The 17866-nt window shown below is 40.4% G+C and overlaps 1 protein-coding gene across 1 annotated transcript in view; it reads left to right on the top strand.

The window, feature by feature from the left end:
• The first annotated feature begins 7014 nt into the window (after positions 1 to 7014).
• The window catches only part of PRICKLE1 (prickle planar cell polarity protein 1), a 106868-nt gene continuing 96016 nt past the window's right edge, over positions 7015 to 17866 (top strand). Inside the window, exon 1 of the mRNA XM_079142382.1 lies at positions 7015 to 7317. The gene's annotated coding sequence lies outside the window, so the exon portion shown is untranslated. The remainder of the gene's footprint in view (positions 7318 to 17866) is intronic.

The raw sequence follows: 17866 nt of genomic DNA, 5'->3' as shown, positions 1-17866 counted from the left end.
AAAGAAAAAAGAAATCATGTCATTTTCAGGAAAATAATGGAACCGGACATCATCACATTAAGTGAAATAAGCCAGACTCAAAAAGACAAGTTGTGCATGTTTTCTCATATGTGGAATCTAAGGGGGTGGGGGAAGGTCAGGCAGATGACGTGAATGTAGAAAGCAAACTATTAGTGAAGAGGAAGGGTATGTGGGAAGACAGTAAGGGTGAAGTAACAGGTAGGTATAAATGATCAAAATATGTTACATGCACACATAAATAAGATACAATGAAATCTGTATTCTGTATCATTAATGTGCACTAAATATTTAAGTGCAAAAAGTAAATAAATGAAAAGATTGTGCATCTACTCTCTTCCAGTTGCTGTGTGAGGCTTTTGAGTCACAATGTTGAATTAGGCAGCCTTCCCAGTGAAAAAGAAAATCAACAATTACAAAGATTACTGAGACAGAGAAATGAACCTTGACCCAATGTCCTCCCTCCATTCACCTCTGAGCAGGAGGAAAATGGTCTTCAGTTCTTGCATATGTCCTGGGTAGGCTCTATTTTCAGAAGAGATTATCACGTTGTCTCAGTTAACTGTTAAAATACACAATTCCTCTTTAAACCAGCAACATGGAAGAGTTGAGTATTGCCTGAGGATTATAGTTTCAAGATCACTGCCAGCCAAACTCTCAAAAACCTGGTGAAATTTTATTCATGGAAGATGGCCTAAAGAGAATTCACATTAGCTGATTCACTTTATAGATCTTCTATACACCAGTGAACCCTCCTGAGGTTCCCAAGGCCCACCCAGCAGGCCCTCTGATGCCCTCCATCAAACCTCTTAGTTTAGCGGGTTGACAGAACTCCAGGACCGCACCTGACATAGTTTGCCCTGCACAGTCTAAAACAGCAAAAGAGAGTAGGTGTGACTCCCTTCCAGTATTCTTCCATAATCATTCATATCACTTTCTCCCTGATTCCTTCCTGTCTCTTTGGCTTCTTCCTAGTCAGTTTGGAAGACTGTCATCCAGAATGGAACTCCCTATCTTCCTCACCCCCAAACATGCCCTGCTTTTAAGCTCCTGCATGCCCACCACTCTAGACTCATCCACACTACAACACTACTCTCCCCTGGCACCCCAACTACAGCCAGACTGGACATATTTCAAATTCCTTAGATTCAACTTATTTGCATCCACCTCCTCTCCTTCACACAAGAAGTTCCTTAAAAGCTTGAACACATGTACACACACACACACACACACACACACACACACACACACACACAACACCTTTCTCTAAATTAGCTCATCTTTTAGGTGCCTCTTCCAGGAAATCCGTAACTCTCCCTCGTCACCGCTTCAGTTGTGTGGTTTGGCCCTGCTATGCACTACCACGGAACTCTAGACCATTCATTTTATTGTAATTGTCATACTCATGAAGTGCCTGTCACAAAGTAGAGTGATTAAATTGATCCTTCTGAAAAGTGGATTGAATTGAACTGAGGGATGCTCTGAAAAATGTCCTTAGGAACAACATTGTTTTGTGCTCTGTGAGGATATTCTTGAGGACACTGTTTTCATTTTTCTAGAGTCTTCTTTTTGAGGATTTGGGATGGGTATGCTTCTCTTTGCTCTCTGACTTAGCAGTAGTTTTGCATCTTCTAATAGGATTGTTTGATCTTGGCTGCTTTTTTCAATTGCATGAGAATTTGTGACATTGACTGATAGAAAACAGAAAACTAAATTGTGTCCCATTCTTTACGGGGTGAACTATATGAATTTGTCTAGTTTCTGTTTTTTTTTTTTTTTTTTTTTTTAATAAGTACTTTCAAGTTGTTACCTTGCTATTTGCTCTTGTTGAAAACTGTGAGCTCAATTTTTTTTTTTTTGGAATAAGGTCAGCTATAAATAATCAAATAAATGAAGTGATAGAGGAATGGAAATTTGAACAGAGAAAAGTAGCATCTAAATGGTGGAATGGCATACCAGTCAGTACTTTTTAATTTGCATTTAAATCCCCAATTGGCTTCAACATAAACAAAATATTAACCTAACCTGAAAAGTTCAGTGGTAATTTGTTTTCAGATAGGGTTGATCCGGGTGATCAAACCATGAATCAGGTCCTGGTCCCTCTTTATCTCTCACTTGTGTGCTCCTTATGCTTGCTTCATGCTTGGGCTTTACATGGTGGCAAAATGGCTTCTGAAATCTAAACCTGTCTTCCCATCTGTACAAAAGAATAAGCAAATGTCTCCTGTCTACGCGCATTAAGTCCACTGATCTAAAGACTTTAGTTTTCTATTAAATTCCCAGCAGAGGTGGCTGGTATGTATGTGAAAAATAAATATTTGTTCAATTTGTTGTGGAATTCCTAAAAGCACTCACACAAATCCCTGCAAGACCATCTCTGAACTAAGCTTTTGATCAGGGGAACTCAGTGCTATCATCTTCCAGGTCTGGGTCACATGCTCCTAACCCCAAAACCAAGGATGAGTTTCTGATTCAACCATGTGAACTGACAGTAGGGAAAGGTGGTTTCCCAAAGGAAATCCAGGGCCTTACAGAGAAGGAGAAACATGCTGGTCAGACCAAACAACAAATACACGCATGGATCAAGAAGGTGATGTTTGAGTTGAATTTTAAAGGATAAGCAGGGATTAGCTAATAAGGAGGGCAATTATCAGTGGGTAACTTTCTGGGTAGCTCAAAGCACAGAAGCATAAAAAAGCTTGATGCTTTTGAAGAACTGTAAATAGTTTAATATGGCTAGAGCAAACAAGGGTGGGGAGCCGTAGGAAAATAAACTGGAGAGATAGGCAAAGTGCAAACAAGAAGGACCTTTTCAACTAATCCAAGGAGCATGCACTTTGTCCTGAAAGCCCTGGGAAGCCTATGAAGGATTTTCAGCACAGGAGCATACCTTACAGCTAAGCCTTGGCTGATCACTCCAGGGTCAGGACTGATTCTCCCTCCAAACACTGGGTGGGGCTGAGTCTGCAGGTCATGTAAAGGAGTCCCAGATGTGGAGGACCAAGAGACACAGGGAACAGAATGAAGCAAACAGTAAGAATCAATCAGGCCTGGGAATCAAACAGGGACTGTCAACACTATCAGGTTCTTGCATGTAAAAGAACCCAAGTTTGCAGCCTAAGCTGTTGTGAATTCTTCATCTCCAGTGAAAGTACTCTTGGGTGAGCCAGGAGACTTTCACAGCATGACTTGGCTGAATATCCTATGCATTTGCTGTTGCTGCTATGACAAAGCACTACAAACTGGGTGGCCTGAACAATAGAAATTTATTGTCTCACAATTAAGAAAGACAGTTTGAAATGAAGCTGTGGGTAAAGTTGGCTCCTTCTGAAAGCAATGAGGAAAAAAATCGACTCCATGTCTCTCCCCTGACATCTGGGAATTTGTTAGCAATCTTTGGTGTTCTTGGCATATAGAAACACCACCCTATCTCTGCCTTCATCTTTACATGGTGTTCTTCCTGTGTGCAGGAAATTTTTTCTGTCTCCAAATTTTTCCGTTTTATAAGGACAACAGTCGTATTGAATTAGGGCTCAATCTAGTGAGTTCATTTTAACTTGATCATCTCTGAAAAGATCCTATCTCCAAATAAGGTCACATTCTGAGGTACTGGACATAAGGACTTCAACATGCAAATTTTAGAAGAATACAAATCAAAAAACAAGGATATCATTTTTTTAAAAAATTGATATCAAGGTTTAAAAGAAAAGGAGACATTCTCTAAGTGAATGGACTTATTTATAAAAGGTTCAGTATCATGTTTATTCGTAAAGATAAAGAAGTGAAAGAACATCGCTAATAAAAGACACTCAGGAGCAACTTCATAGTTCACAATGAAGAATACGATCACAGATTAAATTAGGGGAAAATGACTTTCTTTTCCTACTTTGTGAGACTTTGCATTAGAGAAGGGTGGTTGTGAGAGATGTCCCTATAAAATGGCATTATATGAACTTTCTGCTATTTAAGTCTTTTTGGCATTTACTCCTCGCAACTGTTTCCTGAGTTGGATATTATTATCCTCCTTTGAAAGTGAGAAACTAAACATAAGCAGGTTAACAACATTACTTCAAGCTCTGTTTGGTAAAGACAGAGCAGAGATTTGAAGCGGGGCCACCCTGACCTTGGACTATCACTTTTAGTCAGTTTTTTCATTGCTGTGACTAAAGGACCCAATCAGAACAACTACAGAGGAGGAATAGTTTATTTGGGGGTTCACAGTTTCAGAGGTATTAGTCCTTAGACAGCAGGCTCCATTCCTTGGAGCTCAAAGCGAGGCAGAACATCATGGTGGAAGAGTATGGCAAAGAAAAGCAGCTCACATGATGATCAGAAAGCAGAGAAAGACTCCACTGGCCAGATACAAATGTACACCCAAAGTCACACCCCAATTCCAACCTCTTCCAGCCACACTCTACCACTTCAATTACCACTCAGTTAATCCCTATCAGGATTAAATCACCAATTGGGTTAAGACTCTCACAACCCAATAATTTCTCCTCTGAATCTTCTTGCATTGTCTCACATGTGACTTTTTGGGGACACTTCACATCCAAACCATAACACACATATACTTACCAAGGACCCATGGGAGTCCTGAATGAAAACCAAGTATTCCCATGAGCACTGGATCCCAAAGATGCTTTCCCTTGGCTTATTTTCCAAGGAGGCAATAAGCCTCCTGTGGGAACAACTGTTTACACCTACATACCTAGCATGTTTGCTCAACATAAAAGATGATCAGTAAAAAATCTTTGTGAAGTCAGTGTAGAACTTTAAGTCCTCTGGTACTTTCTTACCATAAGATAGTAGCACTTTTAACAAGGAAGTCTAAGTGCAGACTATCTTCTCCATGAGTTATGCTTACCTAACTCTGTGTACCACCTCATGGCCCATGGAAGAGTACCTTCCCATGAAGAGGAGACCACAGAGATTAAATGATGACATCCTCCTGATTTCATTCCCCTTGTCATTCAATTTGTTGGAAACTACTTTCACTAGAAGACTGAGAAAACAGGCACCCAAGGAGGCTAATAAAGTCTACTCTTTGTCAATGAAAGTATAAATCTTCACCACTTCTGTGGGTGAAAGAAATCATTTTGTCAGTTTTCTTGGGCAGTTTTGGAGGTTAGTTAGAAGCTACAAGTTTATTCCTTAAGAAAAGTGTTTTCAGCCGGTGAGTGGTGCATTCTTGTAATCCCAGCTGCTTAGGAGGCTGAGGTAGGAGGATCACAAGTTCAAAGCCAACTTCAGAAACTTAAGGAGGCCCTAAGCAATTTAACAAGACCCTGTCTCAAAATAAAAAGTAAAGCAGCCTGGGGATGTGGCTCAGTGGTTAAGTGCCCCTGGTTCAATCCCTGTTGCCAAAAAGAAAGAAAGAAAGAAAAAAAAAAAAAAAAAGTGTATCCATAGCAAGATAAACACAATTTAAAAGGCCAACTTCAACAAAATCCTGAAGAACAATATAGCCTGGGTTGTTCTTCCTCACATTCTCATCAGCTGCAAAACCCACTAGAAAGTGGAGTTATTTCTAAAGCTGCAGTCCTGCTTTTTGAGTGATCTGCCCTTCCTGGGTGTCTGGACAATTTCATAGTGTATGGAGATTTGAGTCAGACTCAGAACTACAGAGCACAGACTGAGGTCCAAATTTGGGCAGTTTCCTCCTCCATTTGCCTTAAGCTGTTACCACCTTACAGCCTCCTTTTCAACTCCTCCATCTTTGCTGTGCATTCTCTTGCTTTATTACCAATGAAAATCAAAGAGACTTGCTGCTATGAAAAGCTCTAAAATTGACGGTTTTGAAATTTCTTAAAGCCGCAAAAAGTTGCATAAATTAACACCACCCTCCCTCTACCCCAAAATATACACCCTTATCTTCCTGGAAGATGATACTGCATCTAAGAGAGTTGTGGAAAGGATGGAGAGGTCAACAAGGCTCCAATTTTGCAGAGACACCTGTCAAGTTGGGGTTACCAGCTGCCGTTGGGGTCTGCCCTCTGCAGTTCCGGGGAAATAGTACCCACACAGTATGAGACTCCACTGATCTGGAACTGCTGGGGGTAAGTGGTTCGAAGGTTTAACACTACGCAAATGTCAAGGCAGAACTTTCAAACAGGCTGAGCCTAGTTCAACGTGGGAGTGGGCGAACGTGCCTGAGAGCCCAGCCCTGGGAATTGGGCAGACTGAAAACACGGAGAGCGATTTGGTGGATGAAAATGATCCTCTTCATCGAATGAACGCTTCGAACACAGCATTAAGTGTCGCCAAGCTATTTTGGGTTAGGGTCGGGACAAAGATCAGCTGAGGTTCTCCCATGCCCTCACCAAGCTGAATTTTCTTTGAAATGACCTGGGACGTTACGGATGGGAAGGGAACGGACTATAGGCTGAATTTGTGACTTCTTGCTCTGAACTATCACTCTTTGGTTTGAAGGTCGAGACTTTGTTCAGCCTGAGAGACCACAAGAGATAGGATCGAGTCCAAGTGGATCCGCAGCTGGGCGAGACGCGCCGGAGGGTTCTATGAGTTTAATCCCCTCCACACACACACTAAAGGAAAAGGAATCCTAATAGGCACCTCCCCACAAATCTGTTTGATCAAAGGAAATTGAGTTTATCTCTTTTCCCCCTTCACCCTTCCTGTCTTTCAACCCATCTGGCTTATTGGTTTAAATTTTTTTTAAAAAAGGCATAAAATCGGGGGCGGGGCAGAGAAGACACCGCCGCTGCACTTGAGAACCCGGGCCGCGCCTCGGTGAACTTCCAGCAGCTCACGGGTCTCCAGCTCCTCCAGTTCCTGCACGCGGAGCCAGTCCCTGCCTAGTTCGCTTCCCGAAAGCACATCCCACTCGCAGCCTTGCATCCGGGCGCCAGACGGATCAGGGCACCGACCTTGCTATCCTCTGGGCCGAGCCGGGGAGCGCGTGGGCGGGCGCCCAGCGGCCTCGATCCTGCGGCGGTATCCGATCCGCGTTTTTACTCGCGCCGAGCCCCGACAGCAGAGGGCGGGGTGCGCGGCGGCGCCGCGGCGCTGGGATCCGGACCCGAGCGCACTCTGCTAGCAGCCCGCGCCCGCGCCGCCTCCCGCGGCCGCAGCCGCCCGACAGCGCGCCCGGAGCATGCCAGCCTCTCGCTGCCTGCGCTGACTTCCCAGAGACAGCGGCTCGCACGGTGACTTTCTGGGCTCTGGATGATTCGCGTGCTGCGCACCCTCGCCCAGCCTTGAAGCTGCCACCGCATCTCTGCAGACCCGCCGAGGCACCGAGGACTGTCCAAACGAGTTCGCTTTCCCAGGCGTGGGGTGAGTAGGAGCCGGACTTCTGTCAGGCTCTGCAGAGGGGGCTGCGGCGTGGAGGTACTGGGAGAGCGCCGCAGTGCTGGGGCCGACCTTCGCTGTCAGCCCGGGGAATATGTGACACCCAGACTAGGATGGTGTAGCAGAAAATAAGGAAGATAGAGCATACTTGTTTGGGGGGCTGTGTAGACAGTGAAAGCAGGTACTGGACTGCAGCACCAAGACGGGTTCAGATAGGCTGCCCGTATGGCTTCTGTTTGCTGCATCACATCCAATGCTTCCCCTCATATCTCTCCTGTTAGAAACCGGTGCGGTGGCTCGGGAGTAGGGGCGATGCGGGGCGCGGGAAGGCAAGGGTGCGTTGGCATGTCTGCCACTGAGGATAGCCTGTCACCTACTGGCGTCGGGAGGGAGGGTCTTGGTTCTTTCCTAGCACTGGGGAAAGGGCCGATTGCTTTTTGGCAGGGGTACAGCAGATTTCCCTCGGTCTCGGTGATGTTTTCTGAATGCAGCATGTTACATGAAGAAAAATGGGAGCGTCTTTCTCCCTCTAGGCCGAAAAAGTTGGAGAAACTAGGCATGTTAATAATTACCAGGAGCAGGACCCAGGATGCCCCAGAAAGCTGTTAAATTTTCATTGCCCGCTAAGAAAAACAAATGGCATCGCCAGTGACTATTGGCAGCACCGTGTTATTTTTGGGACTTTGGGGAAATTGTCCACAGATTGTCTTCAGGAGGCTGAAAGGGTGGAGGAGTCGAGTTGACGGGCAGGCGCAGGAGGGGCCTGGGGAGGTCGGGAGGACTGCTGGCACCATAGTGAGTTCCAGCTTGCCTATGGAGGATTCAGAATCACAAGCCAAACACGTTTTGCTGCTGATTTTAAAGACTATCAGAGGCAGAACTGCAGCCATGAACAAGGTGAAGAATGCACCAGGAGAACCGGCCTAAAGGAAAAGGACATGTAAAGACCTTGTCTCTCCTGCGGACTCCAGATGCATTTGTATTATATAAAGGATGTATATTCTTGTGGCTTTCAGAATAGGTTTATGAAGGACAAATTACACTTAATGGAATGGATCTTGTATCTGTGCCTGCGTAGAGTTTTGTGTACTGCCTCATTTTAATCAGCACTTGGAAAGACTCTGTCTGCCATTAATGTTATGTAATTGACATGGTTCACCATCAGATATTTTTAAATGTACTTTTGGAGTAAAGGGAACTTCCATCTGTCTCTTCAGACTGGCCCAAGGTGTAGACTGCCATGAGGATTGCTAATGTTTGCCCTAGTCAGGCTCCAGATGTGTGAGCTCAGCTGTTGCCTGTCACTTAGGTGACAACTGGCCTTTTCCCACTAAGCCTTTGCTGTCTCCATTATCCTCAGTGAAGTGTCAATGTTCAGCCTGGCCTTCTATTATCAAGAGTGGGACTCTAGCCCCTTGGGGGGCAGCAACCTTGTTTGACCATTCCCAACAATATGTCTGTTTTCAGACTCCAGGAATGGAGTGAGGGATCCCATGACAGCAAGATAGATATATTTTGAATTGAGCACCAATTGAATCTAAAAATTCTATTTTAATCAAGACAGCTCTGTAAGGATGATGCAATATTTGTCAAGCCTCTTTCCCTGGAACAATATTTACTCCCACCAGGGGATTTTAAACTTAAACAGCAGCCATTTATCTTGCTGTCTGGTGGAGAACGGTTCAATTTGCCTCCAATGTGGTCCTAGCCTAGGTGGCTGGGCTTGGCCTAGGACAGGAATCTGTCATTGTAGCCAGCTGGAGCCTGAAGAAAGCAAAATACAGCACCTGCTGGTACCAGAGGGGTTCTAAATGCCATCAACTGGTGAGTCAGGAAACACAGAAGGAGATATTTTACAAGCTCTTCCAGAAATGTTTATACAAAGGATTTAAAGGATAACAATGCGTGTGTTCTACATATTAAAACTGAAAGGTGCTAGAAATAAATGGATGTTACCCACAGTTAAGGGTTAACACACTTACTGATGAGCTCAAGAAACTCTAATAAGTCATGACTAACATAGTGGTGCATACTTATGAATAAGCTCAGGAGGGAAGGAAGGAAGGAAAAAAGGAAAGGAGGAGGGAGGAGAAAAACTGGATGGTGCATTGAGATAGATATAGCGACATGAATGAATGGGCTTAGTAAATTAATTTTTCCATCCTTAATTTGGTACTAATTGGTGATTTACCACTGAGTGAGCTTGTGGATTCAGAGATTTTTAGAAGAAAAGTGATATATTTTACTAAAGTGACAGATTCAATCAGTTCCGCCAGTAATACCAATGAAGCTTAAAAAGTTTATTGTGTTTTTATAATCAAAGTCCATGGGATCACCATTTGTCTCTACAATAAAAGGGGTTGTAATGAATCAGCTCAGGTCATGGAAATAAAATCTAATATGAGCTGAAAAGAGAAGGAACCCACATAGAGTTAATAGCTTAACTATTACAGAGTTGGTCCTAATGTTTTCTCCAAGCATAACTCTGATAAGACCAAAAAAGTTTAAATTTTGTAACTTTCTTAAGGAATTTTAAGATAAATTGACATATTAGTTTAAAAAGTATCATAGGAAGATCATTTCTCTAAAATATATAATTGCTTGAAAGTGAAATACAAAAAGTTGAATATTGTGAGACTATATTGAGTATTTTGAATATAATACTCATGAAATGGAATAAGACTTTTTCAAAATTATCTTTCAGTAACTAACTATTTGAGGCCTCTACGTGTGTTTTGGATTGTCTAATATTAGGGGGAAACAATTTGAAGTAAAGATTATCATTTACTTGTATTCTAGTTAATGCATTTAATTCCTTTGTTAAAGTAGTATATAAAGAGTAAATCTTTCCTTTAAGGAGGGAAAGTAATTTTAAAAGTCAAAGCAATTCCCATCTGTGCATAGAAATGTTAAAGATTTTACTTGACCAGGGCAGAACCCTACCCCTTGGAAAAACAGCTCTATTTTTTCCATGGTTATATAAAATAATAATACTTGTTTAACTCTAGTATGAGAATATTAAAATTGCTTAAATCTGTAATCGTTCCACAATAAAGAGGAGTTGGGGAGGTGAATGAATTGTTTCTTGGCTGGTTGGTTGGTTGGTATTCTGAGGCACCATCACTTCTTGTTCCTCTGGTCTCTGAATAGAGTGTTGCCATATTGCACACTAATGCCTTTACAAGGTCTGTGTGAGCAAGCCAGTTGGGAGAGGAAAGTACAATAATCCTGGTGCCAAGTCCCTGCATTGTTGCTGTTCCTCGAAATCTCAGGCAGCACATGGAGCCAGAGTTTCAGAGTGCCAGGGACCAAGAGGACCGTGGGGCAACTCTGGCAGCCCATTGGACTTTGGAGCTCCCTACCTGTGGACATACACAAACATAATGTAACCAGCAACTGCACCTCTTATTTCAGGGTCATACTGGACTGAAGTCAAGAGGCTAACGCCATATGTGTTGGTGAATGAATGTTTTGGAGCAGTAAAAAAAGGCCTGGCCTGAAATGGCTTGGGGAATCCTAAGCCTTTGTATCCCCGCTTCCCCTCTCTCCTGAAGGAAAGAAAAGACATGCTTTACAAGTCGGAGTGCGCTGATGTCATGACACTTCTGGTGCAGAGATATGACAGAGTAATCAGATCACTCTCTCTGTGCCAGAATGACACAATTTTTCCAAGTGCTGTAGCTGAGCTGCTGGTCTACTAACCCTGACTATTTCCAGTTACTGGGGGGGGGAGGGGGATTTCAATTTCTCCTGAGTCCTGGTTTGTGCTCGCAGTTTAGACTAAACTCCAAATGTGTTTTGGTCACTTTTGAAGGAATCTCTCTAGGAACAAGAATGATTGCCTCGCCTAAACTGATTACACCCTTTCAGGTTAATTTTCCAATAAAGAGAGAGATTTTAAAATAAAAGAAGTTAAAAATTCAGCAAGACAGATGCCAATGTAAACATTTTAAAACTTGAAGCCATAAAGGAGCAAGCAACTGTTATTTACCTTTATTTAACTCCTCTTGCCCCCAGGTTTGGTCCTAAATGACCCTAAAAATCAACTGATCAATTAAAGTGTAGTTGCTTCCCTTCCCCTCCCCCACTGGTAGATTTGAGGTAAACTCTTGGGAGAGATGATTTTCATTTCTGGTGGATTACACTTAAGGAAAAAAGTAAGGGCTGTGTTATTTCAGTTGTTCTGGTACTGAAGTCATAGATTCCTTTTAAGAGTTTTGTCCCAGTTGCTGATTTATAGCATCCACCAGCTTTTCTCTGAGTCCTTCTTTTCTCATTGAGTCTGAAAGAAAGGTTTGTCAATAATGTGGTGGAAATACTACAGTTAGACACAGCCCGGTGCGCGTGGACTCCTCTGTACTGTGCACTCATTCAGCCGCCCTTTTATCTGAGGCACTGATCCCACAGCTCACAATTATGGTCTTTGACTTTGGTAACAATTCTGTTTGAAATGTTTCCAATTACACACAATATTGGCGGCATGTAGCAGCTGCATGCCAAAAAGCATTTCTAAGTGTGTTCCAAGAATCAGGCTGTGATTGCTTTTAATTTAAATAAAGGCTATTTGGTTTCCTGTGATGTTTTTTACAACCACCTTTTCCTCCATTTGTGTTGCCTTTAAAAAAAAAAGTCTAATATAAAGTAGCCACGACTTAGTGTGATACAATATTGGCTCTAGTTTTTTAGGATGCTTTGAGCAAGCACAAGGAACTTTTTAATAAAGAAATTTTAAAGAAACATTGTAATGTAGTTTGGATTTCCACAAAGGAGAAAATGGGGGGAAATGTTATCTGATAGCATATTATAAGTAGCTATGTTTTCAAGTTGTTTTTTTTTTTTCCTTCAGGCACCTATCATTATAACTATCTTTATAAGTCATTAGATACCACTTGATACATTGTCTTTTTTTAAAGTCCTCTGTTTTTTTTTTTTTCTTTTTATAGGTCCATGAAGAGGTATTAAAAGATATATATATATATATATATATATATATATATATATTGAAAGGGTACAGAGGGATTAATAAGAACATTCTTAACAGAGGAGGAACTAGTAAATAATTTCACCATCCTGCAAAAACTAACCCAAATCTGCCTCTTCTGTAGGCTTGAAATTTCTGAACGCTGAAAACTTTCAAAACTGTGGTGGTTTAAATCTTTTAATAGCTAACAGATATATTTGACTTATTAAATCTGAAAATAAGAAAATATACATTCTCAAGTAGTGAATGGGTTGGTAATAGGACTGGGGAGTTATGTTTCCAGGATGGTTTCTTGGCCCACCTGAAACATAACACCCAGAGCTAGAGGGATCCAATGATGAGGTGCTAAGATGGTCCAAATTAAGGTATTTTTACATAGGCTCTTTCAATCCTGGCAAAAACATCCTATAGAATATAGTTCTTCTTTGAGTTGAACAGTAGTTGACTTGCATAAATGCCAACATCTCTTCTGGTGTTTTTGGAAATCTTCCATTATGTAATAAGTAGTGCTATATAATCCAAATTTGTAAATGCCATGGTTCATGTAGCCCCTGTAGAGACAGCTGAAATTAACCCAGGCTACTAAGGATCACCGAGATCCTGGAAGTTAGATTTCTGTCTAAAGCCAAAGTCTGACTAGTTACTAATAGTAGAGGAGGCTTTCGATCAAATTTCAGAGGTGTGAGTTTGGTTTTAGTAGAGGAGGGTACCACGCAGAAGCGCCCATCAACCTTGAGTTTTTCTTTTCCTCCCCATTATCCTTGGATACTGTCTCTCAATTAAACAAACCTCTTTGGAGGAAATTTGCACAGCTAGAGATAAAATATTTTATGTTTTACCAATTGAGCACCCCAGCCTGCCAGACACACCCACCCACCCATCCAGGTCCATTGCTACAAAATCCACAGTAACTAGGGTTGAAATATTGGCCAATTCCTCTGCCCTAGTTAAAATGCTGTTTTCTGTAGGTCAGCACATACACACATGCAACTCCTTCAGTCTAATGATAATAAACTGACTTAAGCCATGTGATAGGATCACCAAGGACATTGTACTTCTTTTGTTTCTTTTATTTTAGTGGCAAGCAAATAAAATAAGAAGACACTCATAACTTGTTAACTGTAACTGATATTTCCAATTATGCTGTGTACATGCTTGAATAATTTAAGTTCCTTATTTGCAATGTGAAAAGAGACCAAATGAAGAGGCATTTTGTTTTGCTTTAAAATATATCTTCTGAACCATTGGGGAACTATTAGATTTTATGTAGAAACACTACTTTGTGTTCTAGTGTTCAAGTATTTGTTACAATGTATGTCAAAAAGAGAAGACATCTTAAATTCTTCTGTGACTATGTAATTAATATGTGCAGTGCTTGACATATATGCCTGTTGCATAATTTTTAGAAGGAGATAGTTAGGGCTGAAGTGCATTAGAGAATCACAGATGTTTCTTGTAAGAAAATTCATATGCTCTGTAGGAATTTTGAACTGCTTTCCGATGCTTAGCTTTGTTCATTGCAAGGATCTTATGAATCATTTCATTGAGTTGCCTAGTTCTCATTTACACAAGCCTTCAGAAAGGACCTCAGGTGATAAACATCTTACCCCCTCAACTAATTCTGAAATGCTTTATTTAGCCTTTCATGTTTTTGTGAATGTGAAAGGAGGGAGTAAAATATACAGAGAAGATGTTTGTGTTTAACCAACTTAATCATATAAGTTCCCTTTGTGGGCCTTCTATAAGCTTAAACAGCTTGGCAGGCTAATAGCCAAAAACGTGTCCTCAAGTCCTGCCAAATGTGTTAAAAGCAGACCACACTTTCTCCATACTGAAGGACTGGAAATGTATCTTTTTTTTTTTTTTTTTTAACCTCTGAATTTTAAGGAAAAAATCACTCTCTTTCTTTCCCCCTCCTTACCCATGGAAACCAAAATTATTATTCATTGCAATGCTGAAGTGAGAAGCTGATAGGAGTAATGACATTTGGAGTGTTTTAAACTAGCTTGACTTGGTTGTTTAAGCAGGAAACAACTGGTTACTCTATGGTGTATGATGGATCTCTTTTGTTATGTTTATGCTGTCTGTAGACACTGGCTTTTTCCCTTTGGTTCAAGAACTTTTAACAAAGTACTTTGTCTACTTATCCAGTTTCTTCTTGAGTGGAACAGTAGTAGGGTGATATACTATAATAACACAGAAAGAGACAAGTTTTTCTGCAGCCTTTTTCTGAAAATCAGAAAACTCAGACTATCGTATGATTAGTTGTGTGATTTGGGGTCAGTCTCAACTTCCATAAGCCATTTCCTCATAAATAAAATGAGAAAATTGGATAACCCAGTGCATGTTAATCAAACAATTTCATCATAAACGCCCGTGAACCTTTTTCAAAATACACATACACAGAGATTTCAATGCAGTAGGTTCGGGGTGGGTTTCTGTGCTTTGTTTGGTAGCAGAGATGGACTCCAGGTCCTTGTGCTTGCTAAGTTGCTAACTCTTCCACTGAGCTACTTCCCAGCCATTGGGATAGGGTCTTGCATATTTAGCTTGAACAGCTCCTCAGGTGATGCCAGTGCACAGCTGTGATTGAGTCACCAAATTAGATGACATCTAAGAGTTCTGGCAGTTTTCTGATTCTACTAGGCTGAACTGCCTGCCTGCCTTTTTCTTCCTTTTTCTCTCTCCCTTCTTCCTTTCCTTTTGTTCATTCATTTACTCATTCACTCTTGTGTGTATGTGGTGCTGGGAATTGAACCCAGGCCCTTGTGCATGCAAGGCAAGCATGCTACCAACTGAGTGATATCCCAGCCCTCATTCATTCTTAATGGCTACTTTCATCATTAATGTTTCATATATATATATATGATATATTCTATATTAATGTTTCATACATATATTAATGTTTCATATATGATACCTATATATATTAGTTATAGGTAGACATAATACCTTTATTTTATTTTTATGTGGTACTGAGGATCAAACCCAGAGTCTCATGCATGCTAGGCAAGTGCTCTACCACTGAGGCACAACCCCAGTCCTCATTCATTCTTAATGGCTACTTTCATCATTAATGTTGCTGTGAAAGTATTATAGATGTCATTTTTACCCAGTTCTAAGGCAGTTTATGCTCTGTGCCATGGCAAATGGCAATTTGTGTCAGAGAGGAGCCTTATCTGCTCACCAGTAAGCCCAGTGCCCGATACAGTGCCTGACATCCAGTGGACCCCTCACAAATACAACCAAGAAAGCTTTTCAAATTATATGTTATGTTTTCAAATAATATGTTCGATATAAGTGTTGTCAAGTTGCAAATGCCTTGAAGGAATCATTTCTCCAGACATTTAGCCTACTCAGTAATATATCTATTGTATTTTTCCAGAGTAACAATTGGCCTTTTTGCTTTATATTTGGAGGTACTTCATCTAAAAAGGTATCTAGAGGCTGACAAAAAAAGATATGGAACACTTTATTCTAGAATGCAATTTTTTTAAAAAGTACAATTAAATACCGTTAAAAAAATAAGTTTATCTTATGTCCCCCTACTTTTGAAGCTCCTGTATTTGTTGAATGAATAAATTCCAATTTTCTGTGATCTTGCAATATGTATCAGTTTAAAAAATATAACTCAGCCATAAAGATTTCATCATAAAGATTTCAAATTTTATCCAATAATTTGTTTATTATAATTTTGAATCCTATTTTTAAATATTTTGAATCAAAAATCAGGAATTTTAAATGCATCTTTATTAATACAGTTTTCTTAATTAGGTATATGTGTGTGTATTAAGCCATTAAACCCTTTGTCCTTTTGAAAAATGGAAATGCAAATTCTCATTCTTTGGACTAGTGAAATAATCTTTAAACTAGTTAATTATAGTTATTTATAGCCAGCAATTATTTTGATCCATTTACAGACATAATTCCCTATCATATCTTTTATAACATAAAGTACTTTAAAGCTGTCTACTTCATACTAAACAGAAGTTCATATCCACAGTGTATATATTTTTGTTCCAGATAAATATCAGAGAATCTCAATAAAATATAATAAATACACTTTCCATTTTTCTCATAATTACTTTAATGTATCTGAAATATTCCTTATCAAGCATGAAAAAATACATGGATATGAAATTTTATAAAAATTGATTAATCTCATTTCTTTGCTTTGTCTTTGAAGTACTTCTTATCATTATCCATTACTGCCATAACTACAAAATATATACAGACTAAGCAAAAGGAACTTAAGAATTTAAACCAGTCAGTGTTACTGCTGCTGTGTCTACATAGCACAAATAAAAGGGTCATTTGGAATTCACCTCAGTTTCTGGAGCTTGTTACTATTGTAAATTGCCATTCTTGTGTGAGTTTTTAGTGCTTGTTTTATTTTGTTTTTGTTTTTGTTTTTGATATGGGAATTGAACCTAGGGGTGCTTTACCACTGAGCTACATCCCAGCCCATTTTGTTTTTATTTTGAGACTTGCTAAATTGCTTAGGGTGTCCTTGAACTTGGGATCCTCCTGCCTCAGCCTCCAGAGTAGCTGGCATTACAGGTGTGCACCACTGCATCTGGCCTTTGTTTTTAATTAAAAAAAGAACTTTAAAATTTACAGTTCTAAAACCTGGTTAACTGTCTGATTTCCTTTGAATATTTTCAAAGTACAGGTGTGGCTGTCACAGCATCCGCTGGCTTCAGTATGTGTTTTCCTATTTTATGCACACTGCTAAATCAAATAACCAGGACCTCAGAGTGAAAATCTCCACCTGAATTATCTACTTGAGTTGTTTACCTAGTGTAACTGAAAACTCTCTATTAGCCATCATGTGAAAAGATACTGTGAATTATTTTAGTCGGGAAAAGGATTAAGCCATAGCTAACCAGAATTTAAGGATCATTTGAGATAAAGTGAGTGCTGGTTCCAAGTATTACATAAGGACTTAATATTTGTAGGTTTAACTTGCCTGAAGTTTCACAGCTAATCTCCTTGTTTGTGCTGGATTTCAAGTTAATATAAAAGGACACATGGGATCATGGCTCATTCTGAGACCTTTCAGGTATCTGTTCAAAAGTCACCTGAGAATAGAGGCTTCCCTGATCTCCTTATGTGGAAGAGTGGCATCTCTGCCTCCCCACAGGCTCCACCCACAATTCCCACACCCCAGAACTGGCCCTTCTGCTCTCCAGGGCACTTGTCATTGTCTGCTGAATAATTCCCTACTGCTATCTGCTGTCTGCTTTTGGGTCTCCTGCTTTCTCCCCGGCTCTCTGATTAGCGCCAGCACATAGTAGGCACTTAATAAGTATAAGCAGAATGGACCTTCTTCTAATAATAATCAGTGTTGAGAAAGTCAGCATTTTAAGCTTATAATCTCATTCTGATAATAGGACAATAAAGTTGGCAAATGATACTTTATTTTATAAAGTAGGCACTTGTGGATCATTCTGTATGTAAGATAAAGACAGACAGAAACCAGAATTCTGGTTTTTTGAGATATAAAAGTTTTGTTTTGGGTTAGGCGGGGTGTGTTGTTTTATTTTGGCATCT

The sequence above is a fragment of the Sciurus vulgaris genome (assembly GCF_902686455.1).
Source record: "Sciurus vulgaris genome assembly, chromosome: 5".
Taxonomy (NCBI): Eukaryota; Metazoa; Chordata; class Mammalia; order Rodentia; family Sciuridae; genus Sciurus; species Sciurus vulgaris.
The sequence above is the reverse complement of the archived record's forward strand: the minus strand, read 5'-3'. Positions and strand labels throughout refer to the sequence as shown.